The sequence below is a fragment of the Pectinophora gossypiella genome, chromosome 10 (genome assembly GCF_024362695.1).
Source record: "Pectinophora gossypiella chromosome 10, ilPecGoss1.1, whole genome shotgun sequence".
Classification (NCBI taxonomy): Eukaryota; Metazoa; Arthropoda; class Insecta; order Lepidoptera; family Gelechiidae; genus Pectinophora; species Pectinophora gossypiella.
This window is the reverse complement of record NC_065413.1, coordinates 1,117,187-1,140,317: the sequence shown is the minus strand read 5'-3', so window position 1 is coordinate 1,140,317 and position 23,131 is coordinate 1,117,187. Positions and strand designations below refer to the sequence as shown.

At 38.4% G+C, this 23,131-nt stretch overlaps 1 protein-coding gene and 1 long non-coding RNA gene across 3 annotated transcripts in view; one reads left to right on the top strand and one right to left on the bottom strand.

The window, feature by feature from the left end:
• Positions 1 to 23,131, top strand: part of LOC126370311 (uncharacterized) — a 279,505-nt gene that overhangs the window by 220,001 nt on the left and 36,373 nt on the right. The gene's annotated exons all lie outside the window — the stretch shown is intronic.
• LOC126370358 (uncharacterized) overlaps positions 1 to 23,131 on the bottom strand; it is a 100,039-nt gene that overhangs the window by 66,458 nt on the left and 10,450 nt on the right. The window lies entirely within an intron of this gene.

Below are 23,131 nucleotides of genomic sequence, written 5' to 3'. Positions count from 1 at the left end.
GAAAAAGAAAATGATTCCGTGCTTCGGAAGACACTACTTATGTAAGTATGTAATCGCTTCATGACACATGTTGAGACATGTAATAAAACGATCAGCGGACTGTAAAAACTGGTAATTATTTATTAATAATTTAAGTATATAATTAATTAAGTTAATAATTTACTTAGAAAATAAGAGAAAAGGGCGTCCCGTCGAGATCGTCGCAGTGTTCTCGTAGCGGCGCGCAGCCCGTTGCTGTAGCATTGTAAAGGCACGCAGGCGCTATCCCTTATGCTGTTCATAAGTCCAGGTGGGTTTAAATGTCACGACCACCAGTTCCCATAAAAGTGGTTCAAATAGAAACCATTTACCGTACAGCGCTGTCCTCGGTCACTAAACAGGATAACGACATAAAAAGAGCACTCGCGGAAACAAATTGAATTAGATCACAAAACAATGGGAGCGTGAGCAATGAAAACAAAGTGTCGTGGGAAGAATGGCGTAGAATACAGACAACAGTAGGCCTACCCTAATAGTAATGGGCTCCTTCAGTAGCTGAGCATTGGGTTCTCGATCTGGAGGTCTCGGGTTCGCATCCCAAAATTTCACAATAATCACGTTCTAATTCAAATCAAACTACACTACTACTACCTACACTAAACACACACACACAGAACACACAACTAAACAGCTAACTAACTTCTAACTCCCTTCTTAACTTCTTTCTTCTACTTTATTGCACAGAACTAAATTTCAACAATCAGACATAACACACGAATACAGTACAATTTGGCCGGCTTTATTGCTATAGAGCTATTTCTTCCAGGCAACCACTATCAGGAAACAAACAGAATTGCTAGTTTGGTTAGGATATTGCTGGCTGATTACCCGATTGACCGAAAGTAAGATGATCCGTCCTTCAGAGTACTACCGTGTTTACACGTTGTTGTAACCTCCAAAAACCGGTATTTTCACACTTCTTGTCCTGGTGGACGGACATATTTTAAAGATGAAAACCCTACTTCTAGGTAGTTTTGGCTATCGCTACAGTTTTAACCTGTTATCTGTTTATCTGTATCCATTTTACTGTACTTTTAGTTGAGCATTCGATAGCGTACGCCCATTCAGTCGTATGTATGAAGTTAATTCACTGTTCTCTTTACACTGTGGCACAGTTTACGGGCCGAGTGGTACATCGCGGGATTGTTTTTTGTTGTAGACCGAAATTACAGGCCTTTACGAGATGAGCGCGGAGGCATGAGACGGATCTAGGGAGAGACTGTTTATAGGTATTTTTAACAGTAGTAGGGCATTCCCTATCTTCTGAAGAGATATTGTTATAAAGATACTCTATTACTATTATAAAGTTGTTTGTGGAAACAGAAATCATCATTTATAGATATGTTTTATATTCCTCGGCAAAAAAATATATTTAAAAAAATGTTTATTATTTTAATCTAATAGTATACTGAAAATAATAGTATCATAGTAGTTGTATTAAGTACTGTACTTATTTTTAATAAATAGAATAATAATAAATAATATACCGGGTGTTACCGGGGGCACGTTAAGCCGTTGGTCCCGGCTGCATTAGCAGTCGTTAATAACCACCAATCCGCACTGGGCCCGCGTGGTGGTTTATGGCCCGATCTCCCTATCCATCCATAGGGAAGGCCAGCAGTGGGGACGTTAATGGGCTGGTGATGATACCGGGTGTTAGTGACATCGTAACGAATACTGAGAGGGATGATTCAGACCATGATTCTGAGTTAATATCTAGTGGAATTTTCCGTCGCAAAATTCATGAAATTTTGAGTTTTGTTTTTAATTATTTTCAATTCCATATTGTGTTTTTAGCTGCATAGAACCCAAATTTCAATAAAAAAAACAATAATGACAAATTATCGAAAATTTTCGATGTAATGGAGACAACAGCTGCTCGAACGGGTCAACGGCCACACGCACCGAGCCGCGCGCCCCGCTCCGCACGCCCCGCGCCGCACGCCGGCGGCGGCGCGGCGGCGGCGCGGCCTACAAAGTAGGCACTACGAACCGATCCTATTTCTTTCTCTGTCTATCGTAAATTTACTTAAATGGACGGATAATCAACAGGCATAAAATTTATGGAATACACGTCAATTTTAAGCAGAAATCTAAAACAACCGACAGAATTAAGTTGACAGCACACGTCAAACGGTTTGCATACCAGCGAGATACCTTTTTGATTCGACCGGGTTATTCATTCATTTACTCATAGGAATCGGGGCCATTATCTACCTAAAACAGTTGAAACAGTAAATAATTGTATTCTTTGTTGTCATTAGAATAACTAACAACCAACTAACACAACCACCACAGATTAGGTAATTAGTTACCTACTATGTCAACCATCCACCAACTTATTATGTAAGTACCTACGCAAAACCTCGCTACACAAAAATCGAGCGAGATCGCGTCTAGAATTGGGCGGACACTCCGCCAGAGTGTTGCCTATCGATATTCTATCGATACCTAGTTAAAAAAAACCAATAGTAGGTACCTATCGATAGATCTTTTAGATCAATACCCATTATTATTACAAAGCAAGACCTATCGGTACTATCGCTAGTATCGATCTAAATGTACTATCACTACTTTCGATAGTTTAGACAATTTTCAAGTTCAACAATTGATAATCTACCTATCGATAGTTCGGCAACTCCGCCGCGTAGGCAATGTCGGCATGTTCAAAGAAAAAAATTGTCCGAGAGGAGTGATCTTATTTTTCTTGTTACATGTTGGTACCGAGGTACTAAGTTATTCGTGATTTTAAATCTCATTGTTAAATCATCAGTAAAGAACTAATTAAACCTATCCTGTTCTGTGTACAATATTCATGTAACGGCTACGTGCTTACATAAGTACCTAGTAGACGGGATCAACGACTTAACGTACCTTCCGAAGCACGGATCATTTTACTTTCGGACAATCAGGTGATCAGCCTGTAACGTCCCAACCAAAGGCCTTATAAACAGATTTTTGTGATATGTCCCCACCGGAATACGAACCCGGACCCTCCGCATCCCATCGCTCAACCACTGGACCACATAGGCCAAGAAGGTTCTAAGACATAATTAAAGGATCCTGGGACGCAAGACCTCCGAGTTAGGGCATCAAGACAGATCAAACACTGTCTTGATGGATACTCGGACGTGAATAGCCTCACGGATCAAGGGCAACGCGCGCCAATAAAGTAGGCATTACGAACAGATACTAGGTATTTCTTTGAGTTGATAGGTATCAAGTGAAGTTTCCTGTCGCCAAATTCATAAAAAAATTAGATTTTTTTCAGTCCCATATTGTGTTTTAAGCTGCATAGAACGCACATTTAAAATAAACAAATAAAAATTACTAATTATTAAATTTTATCAATGTCATCAATAATAATAATAACGTATCTACAACTTCAGCTATGCGCAGGTGAATAGCCGGCGCACGGGTCAAGGGCAACGCTCGCCAATAAAGTAGGCATACGAACAGATACTATTTCTTTCTCTGTCACTTGCACCATAAACATACTTCTCTCTCTCTCTCTAGTCGTCGGCTCGACTCGGCCGCGGCCGGTGCGTCGTCGGCGCCCTTAGTCGGCGCCTTTGATGCTTTGCGCTAACGCCGCCGCGCGCTTCCGCTCAGTCGAATACTAAGCTTGACCCGAATCGCGTGATGTTTTTCGAGGATATTTTTTTCGTGTTTGTGAGTGTTTGTTTCATTCTGTAAATGAGTAGTGTCGACTATGATGATAGATCATAGACCATTTACTGCGCAAAAGTATGGAAGATTGTTGATGTTTATTAAAGAGCAAGGTGTTGTGTTTGTGAGTGCGTGTGATACCTACCTACCGCGGAGGAAACGCGATGTTGCATACCTACGTGACGTGACATGTTCTAGGGTACCTACCTAGGTACTTCATCCGAAGGAATAACAATTAAGGTAAGGCAAGAGTAGGGTTTTTATTGTTAATAAGTTAGGAACGTTTTAATAACTGGTAGGTAGGTACCGTGCGTGAAAAATCGTGGCAGTAGGTGTTCTACTTCAACAAACAACATTTTTAAACGTTGAACCACTAAGCATCTAAATACAAGAGAATGAAAACTCCTACCTAGATATCAACATCGTATCACGCACGCGTAACGTAGCCGCGCGTAAGTTTAGCGTCTGTGTGGCGCGTTGTTCGACTTACATTGCGGCACAGTAAAAATTGAAAATCTTAATTAAACATTTGCGACAAGAAAAACACCCACCATCATTTTTAGTACAATAAAATAGGCGTTCCATTTTTTTTTTCGTTACGATGTCACTAACACCCTGTATAATAAAATTAAATAAAAAAATAAATAATAATATTTAAATTTGAGTTGTAAGTTTAGGTTCGTATTTTATTTTATATTAGTATTTATAAGTAATTTCTAAATAATTTGTACGCGTATGTATGTCTGTCTATACAATATTATACGTTGAATATATCTCTCGTCACGTTGATCAGTTAGAAGAAATCTCTTTGTTACGAAATAAGGTTACCTGTACTATCTGTTTTCTTTGTATGTTTCTTGTGTCTGTTTTATTGTGGACTTACAAATAAATAAATGAATAGAAATAAAAAGTGAAGACATTCACCACAAGCTTCGTCACAGCAAGATATTTTTTTTGACCATGTTGGCCGTATCGGTTCCAGATTGGCTTCCGACCCTCCCGGTAGCAAGCAGTTTTGGTCCCTGTCCAGGTCGGTTGAGTCGAACTTCTGCCGCCCCAGTATGCCTCCTATGCAGAGACCCGATGGATCACTGGCTCATTCCGCAACCGACAAGGCAAACCTATTTGCCTCTCTGTTCGCGAACAATTCACGTCTTGACGCAGGTCTAAATGCACCACCTACATTATCTCGATGTGACTCTTCCATGCCGGAGGTCACAATTCACTTGAGAGAGGTACGCAAGGCACTCTGCAGTCTCGATGTGAATAAGGCCAGTGGACCGGATGGTATTCCTGCTAGGGTACTTAGGCTTTGTGCGCCTGAGTTGTCTCCTGTCCTGACACGCCTGTATCGGATTATTGGCCAATGTAAAATTTTTAGACAGTTGTTTTAGATTTTGTGCTTAAAATTGACGTGTGTTCCATAAATTTTATGCTTGTCGATTACCCGTCCCTTTCCTTTTCGGCGGATAAGAAAATGACAGATATAACTTAAGTAAATTAAAATTAGATGGTGTTTACAGGAATTAGCACCAATAATAACCTTGACAGGGTTAAAGACGGTAATCCACCTCTCAACCTACACGATAGAAGAAGTGAACCCTTAATACAGCCCTGATTAACGTGTCATAAAAGTCAAGGGCGGGAAAACCAATTGGTTCTGATAGAATGAGGCGACGTCAGCTCCTGTACTAACACTTATTGCCTCCAAATTAGATTTTGTTAATGTGTCGAGATGTGGTTTCCTTAACTTGCCACAAAGTGATGAAAAACATTTATTTTCGTAATTCATGTAGCTTGTATTTTTCCTTATTCCATTTTATTTAACGTTTTACTTCGAAAATATGTGTAAGGAAAACATTTTTCTTAAAAAAAGAACCATTTGACTATTTCTAGACTTCCCACGAGACTCCGTAAATATCATATTCACTTTTAGCACAACTTTTTACGATAAAATCTTTCCTTTTTTCTGTTATAAATAAAAGTTTCGTTATGAAATTGCTTTATTATATTATTGTCACAAATAAAAAAATACTTTCGAATTCTATTGGTTATTCTTTACACTCAGTAGATATAGAAAAAACATAACATACATAAACATATACAGTCTATATCGTCCCACTGCTGGGCATAAGCCTACTCCACCACGCTGCTCCACTGCGGGTTGGTGGAGGTGTTTCAGCTAGTAACCCAGGACCAACGGCTTAGCGTGCCTTCCGAAGCACGGAATCATCTTACTTTTTCGGACAATCAGGTGATTCAAGCTACCAAACAAAGGACAGTCTCACAAAGTGATTTCGTCAATGTCCCAATCGGGAATCGAACCCGGACCTCCAGATCGTGAGCCCAACGCTCCAACCACTAGACCACGGAGTCTGTTATTTGTGTGTGGATATAGAAAAGAATAAATATTTATTTTTCATAAAAACACAAAATCGTACGTACTTATTAACACGGGAAAAAAAATAACTGGCGAGATGTGGGTGTATTAACTTCTGTTGTGTTATATTTATTATTATTTTACTATTTATTATTATTTATATTTGCTCTCAGCAGAAAACCGATATCATTCCCCTTAAAAAAACCACTAATTATACCTTTCTATTACCGTAAATACAAAGTCATCTCATATCTCATCTCAGCTATTACTGTTTTTCGCATTCCCATTACAAAAACAATAAAAGGTCTGAGATTGAAATGAAGTACCGTGGCGAAGGAAAATATTATCTCTGGCAATCCTATCGTAAAACAAGTGTTCCCTCAGGGATAATTCCTTTACTGATTACCTTGCCGACGACCAACGTAACTTGATCCCTGTGTCTAAACACGTCACAAGTATTCAGAGTTCCGCGGATGAAAGCAGATATTGATTGCTGTCGGTCACAAGTAAGGGGTATTGTATCAAGAGGATTAGACCTTTTATAGATAATGCTCAAACAAAACAAATAGACTATCAAACATGACGTCATCGTAATAAGTTGATGGAAGTGGATTCCATTATCCGTATATAGAGTGGTATATTTTGCTTTTTTTATTCGAATATAAAATAATAACAGCCTCCGTGGTCTAGTGGTTAGAGCGTTAGGCTCACGATCTGGAGGTCCGGGTTCGATTCCCGATGGGGACATTGCCGAAATCACTTTGTGAGACTGTCCTTTGGTAAGGACTTTTCAGGCTTGAATCACCTGATTGTCCGAAAAAGTACGATGATTCCGTGCTTCGGAGGGCACCATTGGTCCCGGCTATTACCCGTAAAAACACCTCCACCAACCCGCATTGGAGCAGCGTGGTGGAGTATGCTCCGTACCCCCTCCGGTTGATTGAGGGAAGGCCTGTGCCCAGCAGTGGGACGTATATAGGCTGTTTATGTTATGGTATGTATAGAATCAATAAGTATACTTACATTCTACAGTCTCCAGCGTGCTCTATCTATAAACTAAGGCGTGGAAGTGTTAAAATTGTGTTGTGTTGTGTGTGTTGTTGTTGTGTTGTGTTGTTTGTGTTGTATATGTGTTTAAATTGTGTTTTGTTGTGTTTGTTTGTTGTTGTTTGTTTTATTGTGTTGTAGTTGTTGTTGTCATTTGATACAGAACCCATTCAATGTAACAAAGATCTAACTTAGCACATCTACGAAGTGAAAGGTCTTTTTATACCAGCCTCATACCTTCACGGTAATGAACTCCTATTCTCTACGAAGGAATATGAACTTTACATACATAGACAGTGGCTTCAAATTGCTTTACACGTCCTGATACTAGATGACCAATTAGCTTGGATGTAGAGAGCTTAGTACTACATCTTATGGCTTCAGTGCTAAGGGTTACAGGTTCAATTCTTTGTTAGGTTTTTAAGACGATGTTTCTCATCACATTTAAAAAAAAAGACTATAACCTCATCTCCACTAGACAAAAATTTATCAAACGACATCGATCCACGATGATCATTGGGCTCACGATCTGGAGGTCCGACTTCGATTCCCGATGGGGACACCTTCGGAAATCACATAGAACATTGCAGGCTGCCACCTGATTGTCCGAAAAAGTAAGACGATTCTGTGCTTCGGAAGGCACGTTAAGCCGTTGTTCCCGGGCTATTAGTCCAAATGCTTCCACCATCCCAAACTGAAGCAACGTGGTGGAGTATGCTCCATACCTGATGCCTGTGCCCAGCAGTGGGACGTATCATCATCATCAGCCCATTAACGTCCCCACTGCTGGGGCACGGGCCTTCCCTATAGATGGATAGGGAGATCGGGCCTTAAACCACCACGCGGGCCCAGTGCGGATTGGTGGTTATTAACGACTGTCAGTGGGACGTATATAGGCTGTTTATGTTACGAAATATGTTGCTATAGTAGATTCTATGCAAAATGAAACCATAGAGTAGAATCGTCTACTTCATCTTAACTTGACTTTCTACTTAAACAATTACTTTCATTAACGAATACAAATGTCCTGCTGAAACAAATCGCCGTTTTAATTTCTTCCATTAGCCGCGTCTTATCTGCAGCACGACACTACAGAATAATTATTTGTTTAATTAAGTTGTATAGTGGTAAGCTTTGTAATTTTTCTTTTTTTTTACCATTGATGGGTTTGCTCTTGGCCCCAGACTTGCCTGAAGGCATTGACGAGGCCTAAGATGGAGCTCGCCCGGAAGGTGCCTGTTCACTCTGGCCTTGAAAGCACCCGGGAATTAAACCTTATCGGAGGTTCTTCTTCCATCGTGTGGGTAATGAGGTGGAGTACCAAACTCATCAACCCTCGTGTCAGGGTTACTATTGAGCCACCAAAGGACATGACTCATGTAACGACTACTTACTTACATCAGTAAGTAGTAACCGGGACCAAACGGCTTAACGTGCCTTCCGAAGCACGGAGGTTACGTGCCGGTTGCAGGTGGATTTTCAGTCAGTTTTTATACGAATGATATGATGGGTAATTATGATGAACCGCATGATGACAGGCGATCACGGGCTTTAGCCAAGTTGCGAAGAATTATGACAATCGAAAGTGATAGTGATTTAAAATATTGGGTAACATGTCAAGGGGGGGGATAGAACTCGAGGAAGACCGGGTTAAAAGAAAGAAAGAAAGAAAAACCATTTATTTCCATATTGGACGCCAGATTAACAAACTTAAGTGATTTAAAATATTGGCTAACATGTCAAGGGGGGGATAGAACTCGAGGAAGACCGGGTTAAAAGAAAGAAAGAAAGAAAAACCATTTATTTCCATATTGGACGCCAGATTAACAAACTTAAGTGATTTAAAATATTGGCTAACATGTCAAGGGGGGGATAGAACTCGAGGAAGACCGGGTTAAAAGAAAGAAAGAAAGAAAAACCATTTATTTCCATATTGGACGCCAGATTAACAAACTTAAGTGATTTAAAATATTGGGTGGCATGTCAAGGCGGATATAGAACTCGAAGAAGACCGCGTTAAAAGAAAGAAAGAAAGAAAGAAAAACCATTTATTTCCATATTGGACGCCAGATTAACAAACTTAAAACTTAACAACAAACTTAAAACAATAAGACAAATAATTTTATTTTTATTTTTTTATTTTATTTTATTTGGATAATCAACAGCGTTACAATAAATGCATGTGTGTTGTAGAACATTAATTAAACGTAAGGCCAATAACAGATTACCCCGGATTATTATGAAGTACTTAATAATATTAATCTAAACTAATTACAACATTATGCTATTTTACTATATCATTATATAAACAAATATTTTGTAAACAGGAGAAACTAAATGGGATACCGTAAGCTTGTTCTTTAGAAAACTAAAACTATATTGTAACCATAAGTTGCATTCAAAATAAAAAACACTACTTACTAAAAACTGTACTTTTATGCGTATCAATATTAGAAAGAAAAGAAAAAGAAAAGAAAGTTAAGTATCTACAACAATTGAAGTATATACTCACCAATCCTACTCTCAATGAGTTTCGTGTGTATGTGTGTATGCAAGTGTATTTTAAATATAAAAATATATGTGTATTTACGTATGTATGTATGTAGCCCTACGTGTTTGCCACTTGGGATCGGATGGCAGCTATTCAAAAAATCTCAAAAAACCACCATCCACTACTGTGTGTGTGTACCTATTATATTTGTATGCTGAGTGTTTAAAATTTATTTATGACATGGTTTTTGAAAGTTTTAACGTCATACCGGTATGGATCTACCTCAGTAAAGAGTTTATTGTAGGTACGAGTTATTCTTGTAATAGTCTCATTTTGACAGTAATTTGTCCGATGTGGTGGTACATAAAATGGATTAGGTCGATTTAAGGTGCGGAATGAGAGACGCCGTGGGATATTTAAATTAACTGTGCTTACTAATTCTGGACAATCAATTCTGGAGTTTAAGATATTATACAAGAATGTCATATCGTATACAGTTCGCCGGTGTTCTAAAGAAAGCAGTTTATGCCTTGAGCAGCTCTCTTTGTAGAAATCGTCAGTTGTAGGTCGAAAAAAAGTTCGATAGTTAAGGAAATTAAGAAATCTTTTTTGTATTTTCTCAATCTTAGCAATATGTTTTTTATAATGTGGTGACCAGATGCATGCCGCATATTCCAATATACTGCGCACATACGCAATATAAACAGTTTTGAGTGTTACTGGGTTGCGGAATACTGAACAGGTTCTCATGACAAATCCCAATGATTTAAAGGCTTTGTTGGTAATTGTCTCAACATGTTGATTTAAAGAAAGTTTGTTATCTAAGTCTACTCCTAAGTCTTTTACTAGATTCACTCGAGTGAGAGAGATGCCATCAATATTATAGTTAGTTAGCATGACCTCTCGACGACGAGTAAAAGATATAATTTGACACTTATTTATATTAATTGATATGCGATTCCGTTTGTAGTAAAAGCTCAACCGGTTTAGGTCCTCTTGTAATTTCAGAGTGTCTTCAGGACTTTTTATGCTTAAAAATATTTTTGTGTCGTCGGCGTACATAAGAAACTGAGAAAAATTAATATAATTATGTATATCATACAGATAAGCATTATAGAATAGAGGTCCTAAGTGGGACCCTTGTGGTACTCCAGATGGAATATTTACATAATCTGATTTAAAGCCTCCCAAGACAACCATCTGCGACCTGTTTTTGAGATAAGACTCAAACCAACGTAAAAGGTTGCCATGGATACCGAGCGCAGATAGCTTCGACAGAAGGATGACATGATCCACACGATCGAAAGCCTTTTCAAAATCGGTATAAATCACGTCAACCTGCTGCCCTATTTCCATGTGTTCTCTAACAAATTTTGTAAATATTGTTAAGTTCGTGGAAGTCGACCGTCCCCTGAGAAAGCCATGCTGCTGTTGCGGTATACCGGCAACTATTTGGGGATACATTGCATCGTATACGACTTTTTCAAATACCTTACTGAACATGTTCAAAATTGATATAGGTCTATAATTTTCGATTTTGCTTTTTAAGCCTTTTTTATGAATAGGTACAATCCTAGCTTCCTTCCAAATAGAGGGAAAAACACCATCTTTAAGAGATTTATTGAAAATTAGTGTAAGGGGATGTGCTAACGCTTCACAACATTTTAATATGAAAACCGGTGGGATATTATCGCAGCCAGCACCCTTATGAGGATCTAAATGACGTAATAGTTTAAGAACCTGATTTTTTGTGACGTTAAAGTCATTAAGAACATTCGAGGTGGCAGATTGATCGTAGTTATTATGAAAATCCGAGTAACTTGTGGCGGGAAGCGAGAACATATTGAAAAAGAATTTGTTGAAACCACTTACAATCTCAGCACCAGTATTTAACAAAGAGTTGTCCAACGTAAATTTGCTTGGATAATTACTTCCACCTCTTCGTGATTTAACAAAATTCCAAAACGTTTTAGGATTTTTTGTGATCGATTGTTGAATATTATATATGAATTTGTTGTAACAGGCATTGTGTACTCGGTGGTAACGTGCTCTTAGTAAAGAAAATTCTTGTTTGTCTCTTAGGTTGTTGTATTTTCTCCAGTTTGCGTGTGCTTTTGCTTTTTCTTTGATAATTTTGATGAGGCTCGCGGAGTACCAGATCGGGTAGATGTATCGACTATTTTTAATAATTGTTAAGGGGACGTATAATTGTATTGCTTCGTAAAGAATTTTGTAGAAAAAAATCACTGCTTCTTCTGTATTCCTACTCATAAGTTCCTGATCCCATTGGATATTGTTAATAAACTTTATAATTTTGTCATAGTCAGCTTTATTAAACTTGTATTTGCTTATGTGAGTGTTAGTCAGAGGTTTTAACGTTATATCTGAGGCACAGATATTTAATGGGGGATGAGCCACGTCTATTTTAGACAAAGGGTGAACACATACGTATGTTTCGATATTAAAGTTACTAAATATGAGATCCAAAGTATTACCACTGTTATTTTTTGCCACATTGTATTGTGTCATGCCGTTAAAATACAAGGAGTTAATAACATTAAAACCTAATTCACGAATTATGCTACATTCATTTTTTGGAACGTAGGTAGGATCTGTTGTTTCCCATTGTATAAAAGGCAGATTGAAGTCGCCCGTTAGTAATAAATTAACATCGCTTTCAAGGGAGTTTACAACATTTAATAAGTTTTGTAAGTCAAATTGTTGATTTACGCTAACCCCGCGTATGTATGTAGCCATAATAATAAGACTTCTATCAGTCTGTAATGTGCGACCCGGTATCGTAACGCAGATTATGTCAGTGGGTGAGAAACGAACGGCTATGTTTGTTGGATATGCTTGTAGTTCATGTCTAGTTAATATCATAACACCTCCGCCAATGGATTTACTTGTGCCCACCAAATCTCTGTCACACCGAAATACACTGTAGCGATCGTCACAAAATTCCCGGTCATAAATACTCTCACACAACCACGTCTCAACTATGATGATAATATCGTATGCGTTAGCCCGAATGTTTTGAAAACAACTGTGTGTCTTGGTACGCAGCCCGCGTACGTTTTGATAGTAAATGCTCAAATTAGCCATTGTAGGAAATGATTGTAGTTAAAATTATTATTATTAAGTCTGATATATCACAATTTTTAGGTGGAGGATACACACCAGAACACACAGGTGACTGGTAAGATGTACGTTTGTGGGCGACATAACGTAACGTATATGTTTTAATGAAATGTGTATATGACTTTATATGGAGATGAAAATATTTTAGTTTGTAGGGTAGAAAAGGTGAGATATGGTTGACAGGTACATATGAAATCAATTTTAAGAAATGGATGTAGACAAATAAAAATAATTGAATTAAGACAGGTATATAAGTATGTTGTTTATGTTTATGTGTAGTAGATGAGAATTGGTAAAACTGTTTCTGTTTCACAATGTAGCACTTAAAAATAGATACTACGTTATTTATGTGTTTTAAAGTTCCGTCCATATGGTGACTGTTATTACTGAAGTTAAACATAAAAGTTGCAATTGGCAAAATAATATAGAAGTTAGAGCATAAACAGCCCTCGGAATCCCAGCACATCAAAAAAATATTTAACAAGAAAGAAAAATAATGCAGAAAAAAAAGTACGATAAAGTGAGTAAACATTGGCGGTGGTGAGGTTATTCCCAAACCTTTTTTATATCTAAGTCGTTTTTTATATTCATTGATTTTGAATTGTCGTCTTTTCTCATAAAAATTAAACAGTTTTTTATCCACACATATTTGCATCCCGATGTCTTCGCAGCTTCCCGACACTTCTTGTAAAGTAATTTGTTGTCGACTGTAAGGTGTTCATTGACATATATGCGCCTCGGTTCTCCAGTAATACAGATATCTTCAGTGCTCAAACCCCGCTTTTTGCGAATACCAGCTAGAATGTTGTCTTTGATGATCCGTTTCTTAAGCTTTAAAACGATGGCTTTTGGTCGTCCTGCGGTATTTTTTCGTGGCTGGACTCTAGTAACATGTACAATATCCTCAGGAACGAGTTCGACCTCAGCATATTTGGCTAATTTTATCACTAGTTCCGACAGGTTTTCGTGTGTCATTTCTGGAAGGCCAGTGATTTCCAAATTGAGTAGCCTATCTCGCTGTTGTTGCTCCATTATTTCAGACTTTAGAATGGAAATTGTAGTGTGTAAGTCTTCGATTTCAGATTTCATCTTTTCAGAAATATTGGAATTGTTTTCAAAGCTTTTTATTTTATTGTCCAGATCTTTTTGTTCGGCTGATGTGTATTCCAGAGATTGTTTCATATCTGTGATATCACTTTCGATTTCTTTTATTCTCGTGTTCATGTTTTGATATTCCTGCTGCACACTGGTTATCTCGGAACGTAGTTCAGAGATGGAGGATTCCATAGAGGTAAGTTTCGCATGTAGACTGGAGTTTTGATTGGTAATAGTCTGTACGGATGTTTGCAATTGAGAGAGTTTTTCATTTTGGTTACCAGAGAAAGTGGAGAATAAGCTTTTCATCTCATCCATAAAAGACTTCATCGAATCTTCATAGATTTCATCTCGTTTGCGTTTTGTTCTCCTGCCGACATTAACACCGTCTGTGTCTCTATCCGTGTTGTCGGAGGTCGAGTCAAACTCTTGTGTTTTGCTGGGTGGGGTACGCGCTGGTTTCATCGTGAACTATTTACTCGGGAATATTCCCTTGGCACATAAAAGATGGTGTGATGGCCGGAGATCGCGCAAAGTCGAGAGCAGTGGAAAGATCAAGGGGAGGCCTTTGCCCAGCAGTGGGATCGAATAGGCTAGATAAGATGTCAATTCCAATATATTTTTATCACTGTCACTCTCGGTTCGATTGTCATAAATCATGCAATAAATAAATAAATAACTTTGCAACTTGGCTACAGCTCCAGTTTATCTTCCAGTACACACACAGGCATACCATAAGGAATAATACTACGTATAGAACGGCAACTCTCCGCTCCCCACCAGCGGCTGAGCGAGGTTTACTTCACCCCCCTCGGTTTCACTTTAGTCTTCAGTCATTCAGTTCAGTCTTCGAGCGTCAGACGACACACACAGAGATGCGAGTGAGAAAGAGTGATGAGTGAGCGAGAGAGAAGGGAGGCAGTGGATTGAGGAAGATGGCGGCGCCGATTAGACATTAAAAGCGAGTGTTCTGGATTATACTTTTTTTTAAATATAAGAAAACGTAGAACATACATACATAAACAGCCTATATACGTCCCACTGCTGGGCACAAGCCTCCCCTCAATCAACCGGAAGGGGGTAACATCCTCCGTGGTCTAGTGGTTAGAGCGTTAGGCTCACGATCTGGAGGTCCGGGTTCGATTCCCGATGGGGACATCGTCGAAATCACTTTGTGAGACTGTCATTTGGTAAGGCCTTTTCAGGCTTGAATCACCTGATTGTCCGAAAAAGTACGATGATTCCGTGCTTCGGAGGGCACCATTGGTCCCGGCTATTACCCGTAAAAACACCTCCACCAACCCGCATTGGAGCAGCGTGGTGGAGTATGCTCCGTACCCACTTCGGTTGATTGTAGAACATTACGAGTGATTTTATTTTTACTCCACCACCCTACAACTGCGCGTATACGATAACGCCAATGTCTGTGTAAAACGAGGTGTTTTGTATGAAGTTTCCTGGGTGTGACACAAGTTAGAAAAGATACATTCCCTCTGTCGTTTAAATCCGAGTTCAAGCAAAATCGCTTAGTCGATATCGAAAAGTAATCAATTTGCAAACGGAGCCTGTACATTTGAGATTTTCAATTACAACTTCAGAGTCTAACTCGTTCCCAATAAACGTGAAGGAAAAAACAGAAGTACAGGGTCCCTACTCACGATCCGATCAGATGTGCATGATAGTGCGATTTTAGAGTAACATTGGTGCTCATTCCTGTAAACACCATCTAATTTTATTTTTAGTTATATCTGTCATTTTGTTATCCGGCGAAAAGGAAAGGGACGGGTAATCGACAAGCATAAAATTTTTAGACGGTTGTTTTAGATTTGTGCTTAAAATTCACGTGTGTTCCATAAATTTTACACACGTGAATTTTAAGCACAAATCTAAAACAACCGTCTAAAAAATTTACATTGGCCAATAGCCCGACAGAATTATGTTGACAGCACACGTCAAACGGTTTGCTTACCAGCGAGATACCTTTTTGATTCGCCCGGGTTATTCATTCATTTACTCATTCTTCCTAAAATTAAGAGCTGTCAATCATACGTCCCTTTCCTTTTCAACGGATAAGAAAATGACAGGTATAACTTAAAGTAAAATTAGGAGGTGTCTGCAGGAATTGGGGCCATTGCCAGTATTAGACCACAATATGTAACTAAAAGTTCGACGTTTGAACATTTCACGGTGACGTCATAATTCACTATAACATACAAACATAGACACGTTTGGTAATATTAATATGAATAAATTGTCTTCTACCCTATACTCCAAGCGTCCCTTGTTTCTATATCGCACAAATAGATAAATAATTCATTTATTTGTTGATGAGAAACATACATACACCTATGAAATTTGGCACACGTATTAGAAGCCAACACAGACTAACAATATATGTCAAATTGATAGACTCGAAATTGATAGACAGAAAAACAAATTGCATCGCGCCGTAAGGAAACTCAAAAAGGTTGTTTACACAGGTAAGGCCTGTCGGTGAGACCCGCGGATTATGGTAAACGTTGACAAAAAAAAGAAAAAACCTAAGAATATAGAATTTCCCTTGTTTGTTTTGTTCGCAAATAAAAACTTTCAGAGGAAAAAGAAGCTTTTGGGAAACATGAAATATTGTATATTCATCATCATCAGCCGTACGACGCCCACTGCTGGGCATAGGCCTCCCCCAAGGATCTCCACGACGATCGGTCCTGCGCTGCCCGCATCCAGCGGCTTCCCGCGACCTTCACCAGATCGTCGGTCCACCTTGTAGCGGGCCTACCCACTGAGCGTCGTCCGACACGTGGTCGCCATTCTAGAACCTTTCCGCTCCAGCGGCCATCGGTATTGTATATTATCCCGATTCAATACTGATGTACAAAGTGTAGGTAGACTATGCCTAATTTAAGAACCACGCTCTTGTTGGTGTAGCATTCTCCATGCTACTTTTTTGGGAAAAATTGGGCAGTGGTTTCCCTCTTGCCTCGCAGTACTTTGTCTGACGCGAGTGGGATGGCGCGCAGAGCAGTAAATTTCAAAGCCGTACTAGGACTCCTGTCCTCGGCCTCTGTTATATTAGTTCTTATAGTTGCTTAGTTTAGTTTAGTTCTGATAGCTACCCTCTGTCATGTGTCAGGTTACAGGTTACTGAACCAGGTCCAGGTAGGTACATACGTGTTCAAAATGTTTAAGCTGTAGATCGGTTATTTCATTCATTGCTGGACTAGCATTGAAAAAACAGTGTGCTCAGCGGTCTTCTCCTTATCGTGTGGGTTGTGGAATACCAACCTCATCAACCCTGGTGTCAGGGTTATTACTGAGCCACCAAAGGTATGTCAATGCCTCATGCGCTCAGTGGTGAAGGAAAACATCGTGAGATAACCCACATTGCTGAGAAATGCGTGTCGGAGGTATAATCTAAACTACCCTTTGGAAGTTCAGACAGGCAGTCGGTTCTGTAAAAAAACCGGACGTGTCAAATCTTCAGGTTAGGTAAGCGGACCGCCTGAGAAACAGAATAACATTAGGGAGATGATGACTAGTATAGGAAAAAGGGAGCCGTGGTAGGTCAGTTGAAGGAACACTTGACCCAGAGTATGCCAGTGGTCTCTCAGTATAGTGGTTGAGCGTCGGGCTCACGATCTGGGAGTCCCTGGTTCGAATCCTAATGAGGACATATTACAAATCTCTTTGTAGTCTCTAGTTTGGTAACGACAATATTAAGGTAGTTTGATTAGATTATGTATAATGTATATTGTTGATGTGTCTTTAAATTAAATAAGTCATTACAGGCTGTATTATACGTTGTATGTAATTGTATGACAATAAGATGGCCCGCGATTCGGAAGGCGCGTGCAGCCGTTAGCCCGGGGTACTACTTAATGATGCAAATATTTAGTCGTTTCACGAGCCTTTGGCGGGTCAATAATAAACCATTTACTGAGGTTGGTAACCTCACAACCCACGCGATAGAAGAATGTGGAAGATAGGCATTAATTTGTCAATTTTTATCAAAATACTTGGCAGATTTTCATCACTTCGCTTCTTGGAAGAAAAGTAAATTCCTTTTGTAATTTCGCTTGAGGATCTTCACACCAAATTAAAGTCGTAAATATAATTTGGAGGAAAAAAGTTTCTGTGTTTATATTAAACTTGATGGACCGTTGCCAGGGAAGAAGTTCAGTAAACTCCAGGGAATATTCACGAACAAGTCAAACAAAACCATAACATGTCCCAGGTTTGCTTCTCGTGTAATTTACTTAGTTGTAGAAATGATTTTTGTTTCACTCTGTGTTTGTCCACACAGCCGCAGTGGATCAGCGTGGTAAAATATTCTGTAAATATTACTTGTAGACATGCCTCCCTACTTGAGTTCACAGGCGCGATATTAAATATTTGCAAAACTACACAACTGCACTCTCGTAGCATATGGCTACGTAATTGCGTAACAATATGCTACGCGAGTGCAGTTTTGCTGTATCGTAGTAAACTGGTTCTGAATTGTTATTCAGTTGATAAAATCCTACATATTTTATTCTCACGAAAAGGCGGATTTCATTCTCACATTACAATTTTTCGGAAGAAAGTTATGGATTAATATAAAAAAGGAATTATGTGTCTAGATACTTATTTTTTTTTTACGATTGATAAATGACCCAAAAATCAACATCATACTAGTGACATAATAAATTATAGAGGTACCTATATTTGATTATCCATAACAATTGTTAGTATAATTCGTTTACTTATTCTTTTTAATTAGTTTATTTATGGATGAATATACAAAAGGAATTATGTGTCTATACTTAGTATTTTTTTACGATTGATAAATGACCCAAAAACCAACATCGTACTAGTGACATAATAAATTATAGAGGTACCTATATTTGATTATCCATAACAATTGTTAGTATAATTTGTTTACTTATTCTTTTTAATTAGTTTATTTATGGATGAATATACAAAAGGAATTATGTGTCTATACTTAGTATTTTTTTACGATTGATAAATGAACCAAAAACCAACATCATACTAATGACATAATATTATACGTAAGTATTATCCATAACAAATGGTTATTGTAGAAAATTGTTAGTATAATTCGTTTACTTATTCTTTTTTAATTAGTTTATTTATTTTTGTGCCCAACGGCCCCAGAAGAGACTTGAAGGCCCCGAGTAAGTACGTAACAGGATTACTGTGAACGAACTCAAATGTCGATTTCGATTAGCTTTTAAAGAGGTATTAAATAAATTGCATTATTGTCAGCCGACGTCAAGGAGGTCGTAACCCTAGCGGGGTGAACAGAGGTTTGATTGCCGCGAGCACTTTGAAGAGGCATTGCACTTTACATTTGAAATTGCTACGTATATTCTTGTGGGAATAAAAAATATGTTTACGTCTTGAAATTTGAGTAAATTAAGTACTTTTATTATTTCTCCTCTAAACGGCCTCTGTGGTTGAACGTTGGGCTCATGTGCCTGGATTCGATTCCCGGTGAGGACGGATCCCAGTCGGTTTTTACGACATAGTTGAAACATAATATAAATGTTCTCTGTAACAAATATCTCTTTGATTATTTAAATTTCACTAACGGTTTAATCTCATGTTTGTAAGGTTTTAGATCCTCTAATTGGGATTTAAATAAACATATACAATTGAAGAGATATGATATAATTTCGTTGTGACATCTATATGAGATAAAAAGGGTTTGGTTATTCAAATAATATTATTATTTTATAAATGCTAAAAGCAAAATGAACACGTGTGCTGGAACGTTAACATTAAAATTGGGGGTGTTGAGTTTGATCACCCACATTACAACCCACACGATAGAAGAATCAAATTATATTTATTCCATTCTATTAGCCTAGGTGTACACTCAAAGAGCTAAAGTTCAGTCACTGAGCACAGCGAATTATTTGTAAACAGTGGTGAAATTATGAACCATTAGTTGTCATAATTATAAAATTTATGTTTTGTAGGTGTAATGGATTCTGGTAGGGCTCTAGCTAGAACATCACCGATTGAGAAATTGGTCGGTGTACTGCGGAACGGAAGGCGATTGGGGCAACATCCGTTCTGCAGGCCCTATCTATGGAGTAATGGCGATTACTCCATCGAAAGAGGTGTTTTTGGTCTATTACAGAAACGACATGTAACCAGGAAGTCTTGAATACAACAAATAATTTATTACATTGCTGGACTTATGCAGCTTATCGTAAATACCGCGATCTTATCCAGGATGTTTTAAAGAAAGGCCAGGTAAGGAGTACTCTAAACCGCTGAGCACGCATGAAGTCTTTCACGAGAGTGGAGGAAGCGAAGGTGGTGCGTCAGGATCGTAGTAAGTGAAATTCCGTGATGATTGAGGTGAGGCATATGCCCAGCAGTAGGGCGCATATTATAGACTGTTGATGTTAGGTATGTAAGTATTTATATTTTACTTTTCTGCAGCAATGCAGAATTTCGAATTCTCGGCGTTCGGTATGGGATAGTTTCCCTATTTGGGCTTTTTTCACAAAACACTTTCTCGAACCTAGAACCTTCAGATCGTAAGCCGGCCGCTCTAACCACTAGATCACGGAGGCTGTTGCGTAATAAAACTCTCACAGGTACAAGGGTCCAAATGTTACGAGCGATCTCTCCACTCGGCCCCATCAATCGACTGAGGCATTTCACCGTCGATTTAACACCGACCGCATCGCCCGCAACTGCGCAGGATTGTACGTGTGAAATTGCCCACGAAAATTCATGGAGTTACTTACGCTCTGGTGTTTTAAATTATCGTTTAATTAGATAAAATCAACCGTGGTAACCCAGTTGATAGAACGCTTGCCTCTCACTTTGTGGTCGCACATTAGGCCTGTGCTGCATTCGAACCTGCGACCACACCAATGATTGTAGAATTTGTTTTCGAATTCTGCAGCCCAGCGGTGAAGGAAAACATCCTGAAGAAGCCCACATTCCCGAGAAATGGATTTTCGGAGGTATGTAACCACGCTAGTTTTCCCTTCACGGGTTGGAAGATCAGACAGACAGTCGCATCTGTAAAAAACCGGACTTGTCAAATCTTCAGGTTAGGTTATTTTTATTTTATTATTTATTTATTGTACACACAAAAAAGGTAAGTATAATAAACTCAAAACTATGTTGTACAGCTAGATTACAGGGAAATTAATGTGCCGATGATACTAAAAATAGGAAAATTAATTCCTGTGCTATAAGCATCAATAACCAATTCGAGAGTTACGACTGCAGCTAGTGTACGTGTCCAAAATTATAGTTTAGAATAAATGATAATGACGGTAAGCGGACCCTGTGAAAAACGGCATAATGCTAGGGAGATGTCGTTTAATTAGATGAAATAACCACCCTACGATGTAAATCAAGCATTCTCCGAATAGATATACCACGGATTCACAAAACATTTAAGTAAATATAAAACTGAACTATTAAGTAAGTATCTTAAACTAATATCTCATCGTATGCCGAATACATACTACTTACTTATTTCATCTTTGCTAATAAGGTTTATAGGTTGAATGGTGGCCAAGGGATGGTATGCGATATCGAGGCAGACCACCAGCCCGGTGGTCGGATGACATTCTGAGGTACGCCGGAAAGCAATGGATAAGACTTGCACAGGACCGGAAAGGATGTCGTGAAAGAGAGGAGGCCTATACCCAGCAGTGGGTGGATACAGGCTGAGTAGATAATAGGTCTAAGTACAACTTTACTTTAATAAGTATCAAAGACTTTAATACTTATTAAACAAGTAAATACATTATTTACGGTACCTATTTGATAACAAACTACTTAACAACAACCTTCATTGTCTATATCCTTTATTCATCACCTCTCAACCGTCTGCAATCGCTCATTTGCGTTCAATCTGTCTGAAACCAGCTTAATAACATTAGGCGCCTCTACATTAGTTTGTGGTTAGGCCTCAGCGGTTTGAGCTAGATTGGTTGGGATTATACTAAGCTAGGCAATCTGAATACCAGTACAATTGGTCTGGAAGTCTAGATCCGCTTCTCAGACTTAGGTCGAAAGGTCTAAAGGTATTAATGGCTTTCTAGTCTTTATTTATTTGTTAGAAAGTACATACATAGCAAGCATATTTAAACAGCCTACCCACTGTTGACCTACTGTTAGGCACAGGCCTCCCCCCAAACAACGAGAGAGGATATGGAGCTATACTCCACGCTGCTCCACTGCGGGTTACTAGAGGTGCCCTCCGAAGCACAGAATCATCTTACTTTTTTACAGACAATCAGGTGATTCAAGCCTGCAAAGTCCTTACCAAATAAAGGACAGTCTCACGAAGTGATTTCGACAGTGTCTTCATCGGGAATCGAACGCGGACCTCCAGATCGTGAGCCTAACGCTCTAACCACTAGACCACGGAGCCTGTTAAAAAATATTAAGCTGGAAAGAAAATATTGTAATTATATTATAACCCCAATTAGGTATTTCCTGGCACGGTTGTTTATGAAAAATCATTAAGGTTTCTTGGTAAAAAATATAAACTTTTATAATCTGATATAATAATGTCTGTTTTCTTGTCGTAAATTGTGAGATCAATAACCAACCTTATCAACCCTGGCGCACGGGTTGTTACTGAGCGACGTCAAACTGGTTGCATATCTGCGAGATACCTACTTTATTCGCCTGGGCTCTTCATTCATTTTGAAATTAACAGTTGTCAGTCATCCGTCTCTTTCCTTTTCGGCGAATAAGAAAATGACGGGTGTAACTTAAAATTAGGATGTATCTGCAGGAATCGGGGCCATTAACACTACAAATAAAGAAAAATAAAAAATCAAAAAACATAAAAGAATCTTATCTTATCAATTCCGAAACATGCCAACTAATTGGGTAGTTTCCTAGGTCACAGATAAATTATGAAATTATGATCACGAAATAAAGACAGATCTAAAGGAAAAAACGTGTTCTTTTTTCTATTTAACTTATTTATGAATTTTAATAAAAAAAAATAATAAGTGCGACATTTGCTCTATGACGTCACAGGTTGCTTTTTCATACAAATTCCATAGATGTTTAGTAAAAAGTAACTGATTTGACTAGATGGAAACTACCCTATAATAGTCTTTGTTATGAAAAAAAAAATATGAAAATGAAAAATATTTATTGCTTAAACCAAATAAACATAATTACAATAAATTGGAATCTCCTAGTAGGCAAATTAATTTACCTGTGTCAGGAGTATCTACCTCTTACATATATGTATTACATTTTAACTGGTATTT